The sequence below is a fragment of the Adiantum capillus-veneris genome, chromosome 28 (genome assembly GCF_014529385.1).
Source record: "Adiantum capillus-veneris isolate H3 chromosome 28, ASM1452938v2, whole genome shotgun sequence".
NCBI lineage: Eukaryota > Viridiplantae > Streptophyta > Polypodiopsida > Polypodiales > Pteridaceae > Adiantum > Adiantum capillus-veneris.
Genome location: NC_140958.1, coordinates 93,177,654 through 93,183,849, shown reverse-complemented (window position 1 = coordinate 93,183,849; position 6,196 = coordinate 93,177,654). Strand labels below are relative to the sequence as shown.

The window sequence follows — 6,196 nt, the reverse complement described above, 5'->3', positions numbered from 1 at the left end:
TCATCAGGAAATGGTTTGAGTACAATCCTGAAAATTGAGCCTCGAGTTAACAATGTTTTCATTGTTTCAAGACAATTGAAGCAAAGCTTGTCAGAATTCACAAAAAGAAAGTGAGGTCTCTTGAGCGTGCGGTCTCTTGAGGCTTTCAAAATATGGTTATGAGTCTGAGTTGCACATGCAGGTGAGAAAGCACCTGCGAAGTGTGAGCGTTAGAGCATCTGTCATCTGAGTATCTACGCAAAGCTTGCATCTCCATGACAACATCACCAAAAAATTGGAGAGGAGCAATGGCGGGACGTAAAGGACGCCCTCCTGTTGGGTACATTTTCTCATGTAGACGTGCCATTATTATACATGTAGAGGTGCCCGTCGATGTGCATGCCTAAAAGCAAATTGTATCAAAAATAATGTATATATTTTTACAAAAGCAAATTTCTTCTAGAACTACCCGTTGACGAGAATGTTTGTAGCTTGCTAAATTTTATTTAGTGTCTAAAGACCTGCATGTTAATGTGAATGCCTAGAGACAATGTTTACTTATGAAAAAAAGCTTTCAAATCATCCAAGCTTTCAAGTCAATTAGTGTCTAAAAACCTGCATGTTAACATGCATGTTTTAACATGCATGTTTAGAGAATAGTGATTAATGTTTCAAAAGATATTATTTTTGTTTTTTATATTCAATATTAACAAACCCTCATGTGAGGTGTCCATTGGATTATTATATTTTTTTAAATTTTGTTCCACATTCAAAGGAGGTGCTGTCCAAATATTTTCAAAGATTGATTGTGTATTTTATTGAAGGGCAACTTAAAGACTTGCATGTCAACGTGCATGTTTAAAACCAATGTTTCTAGAATTTATTTTTATGCACAAAAAAAGTTCTAGTCATACATGTTACATGTTAGCGTGCATCTTTACAAGCAATGTTTTGTTGGAGATAGTATTTATTTTTTGTCTTCAATCTTTATTTTTTGTCTCCTCCAGCGGACTATGTAAAGATTAAATTCTGTTTGAAACATTGCTTATAGACATGCATGTTAACATTCATGTTTAAAGGCAATGTTTTCATTGTTAACGTTCATGTTTAGAGGCAAGTTTTCATTGCTTATAGACATGCATGTTAATGTTCATGTTTAGAGGCAATGTAAATTTTTTTTAAGATGTTGATTGTGTATTTTATTTGTAGTCCATCTCGTGGAAGATTAAAGAAAAGTCTACATAATGAAAAGTCTACACAACCACTTGAAAGTAGTGGCCAAGTGTCATCAGTGTCAGTAACAGAAATGTCAGAGTGTCATGGCATTGAAGAGGAAGAGATTCACTATGTGGATGTTGACCAAGGGTCTATGCACGAAATTGATGACACATTGGCTCCTGAAGAAAACGAACTTCAAATTATCCCTTGGGAAATGCGAGATGAGGTAACTGCAGCTGCAGAGATTGATGAGGAGCAAAATATTTTTATGCATAGAGGTGCCGATGTACTTCAGACCACACGTATGTTCAGTTGCCTCGATTGTCCTCTTATACCTTTGTGTAGGTTGATTCCATATGCTAGAGTCAGAGGTTTAAGAGATGATTTAGGTGGATTAAAAACGGCTTTTGCAAGGGAAGGATATATGCAAGAAAAGGGAGCTTTCATTGTTTCACTTTGGACATTTAAGAGAGAGCAAACTATTGCTACAGGTAAGTTGAAGCTTCTTAAATTTGTTAAGTGAATTTCTATTTTAAAAATTCTTTTTGAATTCACTAATTTTGGTTTCTTGTTTTGAAGATGACATCAAGGAAAAGTGGGATCCTCTTTGGATAGAAATCAACGAGGAGTATGAGTTGGAGCTCAAAATCCAACCAAGGTTTGCAGATCTATCAGATTGCATGTTTTATGTTTGGGAGGGCAACCATCGTACGCTTGCATGGACTAAAGCTATCAAAGAGAAGTTTTCCACCTCAAAGGAGAGACATTGGAGGGTCCTTTTTACTATCATAGATCCCACCAAGGTTCCTGAGATTGCATTGCTAAGTAGCTTGCAACGAATGAATGTGTGAGTATCTACTAAAGCATATATCTTGTTGTTAAATACTTTATTATGGAAACAAATCAATATGGGTTTTTGCAGTATGAACATGCATGCTTTGGTGGCCACTCACATACGGGATGAGATTGTGAACACCAATCACATATGTGCAGCTGAACATGAAAGCTACCTAAAAACTCTCCCCGACAAAGACCAGAAACTAATTGCATCTGTGCGAAGAAAGTATGCTAAAGGTGCAGAACCTTGGTATCCACTCACACGACGCTACCTTGGCATGCTAGTTTATGATGTGAGTTTTTTTTTTTTTTTGCTTGCAAATTATTTTTAAGTCATTTGAATAACTCTTAGACAAATTGATTTCTTTTTTAGATTCAAATAACTAAAGAGAAAGAGTCTAGATTAACTCAACTCAAGCAAGGAATGCCTGTAGAGGATGTGAAGAAGGAGGAGAAAAGCATTCATTGTGAGATAATACATAAATATCAAGAATGCATTGGAAAGGTACACTTCACCAAATAATCAATTAAGCAATAGTCATTGTGTTGATTGTTGTTATGGATGTGAAGTAAAACTTCATGCTCTTTGTATTGTGTTGTAGCTCTTCAATATTTTCGATCCCAATCTTGGGACAGACTGGTTGGCAAAGATTATGTCACTCAAATGGGGACATGACAGCTGGGCAAATTTAGAGAAGCTAAACTTGATTGCACTCCATGATGCCCCTATGCAGAATAAAATCCAATGGGTTTCATTACTCCAGTCTGATAGGATCACAAGGACTGATTTTGGTTTGAAGAAGGGAGATAATTTGTTTCGACAGTGAGTATGATTTACTAGTTACTTAATGTTTGGCTTGCTTTGTCTAAGAGATAATATTTGTTTAAATAACACAACTTTGCTTTTTTTAAATTTGTAGTTGGCTGCGTAGAGAGGGATACCTTGCTCGTGTCTACGAGAGAGAAACACAACTTGTTTTGGACAATTCAAATGTGCCAGGAGGGTACCCATTGCCACATGAATGCACATTGGGGTTCTACTTTGATGAAATTAAGTTTGAAGCTAGGCCTTTTCTCTATCCTTTGGAGGTTTCTTTGGAGGCTAAAAGCAAAGATGTAGAGAAACAAGCACTCAAGAAAGTTGATACTTTTCGAATGGTAGCTCAACGATTGGCTTACAGGTCAATTTTGTGCTTTGTATGTCACTATCGAGTCATGTGTTCACTTTTGGTTTCAAAGTGGATCTTGCCAACTCTCCCATTTGTGGTGAGACAATGTGCACAAATTGCGTCAAAGGACACATATATGTACCCCCCTAGCATGCCCACTTTGACAACATGGGAGAGAGATACATGTCCATGGTGGTTAGATATGGTGCAACGTCACATCCTTGAGCGAGAGAAAGAGCTTCGAGAAACCATGCTTAGGGTTGCAGCAGTAGAGGCGAGACAACCACCACCTGCTACTTCAGAGGCGAGACAACCAGGTATGCTTATGTCATTCTTTAACTTTTATGTTTTCATGCTGTTGATTCTTGTAGGTTCAAAAACTGTTGTATATTTCTTTTAAGGTGTCCACTTGTCTAGTGAGAGGATGGAGACTATGGTTGATACCACTATTAAGAAGGATGTTCTAGAGCATGGTAAGTGTCGAAATTTTTATTGTCGACTTTTATTAATACTTTGTGAAAAAGTTCACATACCATAAATATGTTGTCGCAGACTCCTCGGGCTTGATTGTTGTTAGGAGGAGCATACAATTTGTCTATGTTTTGGAGTCTCCTTTGCGTTACCCAATGCTTCCTGTTGATACACGATGTATTGCTATTGTTGGCGATTACATTTCTATCGCTGCAAACTATAGAGAGGGTACTCGCAATGCATCGTGGAATCTTGTGCATCAACATATGTCTCGAGTTCTCTCAAGCGGTGTGCCATACACTCGTGGGGGAAAGTCTATTTCATGGACCGCAGATTTTGTCTTCTTGGATCTTCCTTTTGGTGGATTGCATATTGGTTCTTCTTCTCCATCTCGTTGGGATATTTTCACTGAGGAGCATGTACGATCTGCTATCTATTTGACTTTTTCGACACTTGCAGATTCTAGATGGCTGCTCATTATGGCTTCTACTGCAGGTATTTGTGTTGTGTTTGATTACTTGCATTACTATTATTTCATAATATCGATAGTTTTTTCTTACAAGAACCTATGAATAGGAGAGGTTATTGGATGGGTGGAGAGGTTCTGTCGTGCTTCACAGATGGTGGTACATCGTCGCATTATAGTGATCCATCATAGTTCATATGGATATGTTGAGAGTTTATCTGGTCGAATTCAGGTATTGTTTTCACTTCAGTATTGTATAGTTTTGTTGAGGCTCTTTCTTCAATGTTTCTTCAATGTTGTGGTTTTGTAATTTGATTTGCAGTGCCAGTGCTCTATGAAACTTATGGTACACAGCATTGGGATGCAGCCAGCATGCTTTGTGGCTGAGAGCACCACTATGTTCTCTAGCTTGGGTCTCCAGCCTTTAGATTCGTTCATGACACACCATTTTCCGGAGCCTTCCTTAGCTAGATCAGGATCAGGGATGCCTTGGCGGGGTGAGATGCAGCGGAGCCAGGCTTTTGTTGCAGCTTTTGTTGAGCTGCTTTGTCGACGTGGAGGTATTTGTTTGGAGCTTGGGTGTGGTACAGCTCCCGTTTTGGCTGCATGCTTATCATCTAAACGAGCATGTGCTGCGCTTGACATCAATGAGTCTCTTATTAGAGACTATGTGGTTCCCTTGCTTTGCCCTAAAAAGCGAAGCTGAGAGGAGGCATCTACCTCTCTAGATGTTGAGGATGAGGGTGACATGCCATCGCGTGTCGACCCTTATGATGACTAGTGAGACTTCGCTCCTACTATGACATTGACATTACTTTTGTGTTTTTGATCTTTATGTTGTGTTTCACTTTTTGGCATTTATATATCTTGCGTACGAATTACGTCTAATGTTATTAGATCCATATATTAAATTTTGATTACATGCATAATAACTACATATACTTTTGTTTGTTTGTGGAAATGCATTGCCGATTTATGCAGAGGAAGCGGCTCAAAGAATGGCGAAGGAATTGAGATACGACTTTCGTATCTATGAAACGCGTCATAAACGCAATGTTTTCATTGATGACGAATGCGACTCTTCATAGAGTCTAAGAATTATTAGCGAGTGCTTATGATGTAGAGTTTAAGTATTGACAAATGGACATATCATTCCTTCTATGATTTTGAAAGTGAATATTTTGAAATTCTCATGTGAGGTGTCCATTGGACCATAGTTAGTTTGAAATTTTCTTCATTTTACAAAGGAAGCTTTGTCCAATTTTTTATGAAAGGCTCTTGTATTAATGATTTGACAACATAATTTGTATTATGTATAATACATAACATTGTGAATTGATGAGACGAATGCGACTCCTTCAAGAATCTAGAGAATTGTTGGCAAGTGTTTGTGATGTAGGGTTTAGTTATTAACAAATAAGATAGTGTTTGTGAAAATGTAGCTTATTGAGTTCATTTTCTTGTATTATGATTCACTTCCCTATTTTGTTTGCTCTGTGTTTTGGGTCTTTATGTTATGTTTCACTTTTTGGCATTTATGTATCTTGCGAAAGAATTACGTTTAATGTTATTAATGAGATCCATAGATTGAATTTTGAGTGCATGCATATTGACTACATTCACTTTTGCTTGTTTGTGGAAGTGCATTGCCGATCTATGTAGAGGCAGCGGCTCAAAGGATGGCGAAGCAATTGCGATACTATCTTCATATCTGTGAAATGCATCATAAATGCAATGTTTTCATTAATGAAGGATGCGGCTCTTCATAGAGTCTAGAATTATTATCAAGTGCTTATGATCTAGAGTTTAAGTATTGACAAATAGACATGTCATTCCTTGTATGATTTTGAAAGTGAATATTTTGAAATCCTCATGTGAGGTGTCCAATGGACCATGGTTAGTTTGAAATTTTTTTCATTTTACAAAGAAAACTTTGTCCATTTTTTATGGAATTCTCTTGTATTAATGATTTGACAACGTAATTTGTGTTATGGATAAACATTAAGTCATTGATGAAACGAAAGCAACTCCTTAAAGAATTTAGAGAATTATTGGC

General features: G+C 37.3%; 1 pseudogene; it reads left to right on the top strand.

Moving 5' to 3' along the window:
• The first annotated feature begins 287 nt into the window (after positions 1-287).
• On the top strand, positions 288-5,228 carry LOC147420893 (uncharacterized; annotated as a pseudogene).
• Positions 5,229-6,196: the final 968 nt, after the last annotated feature.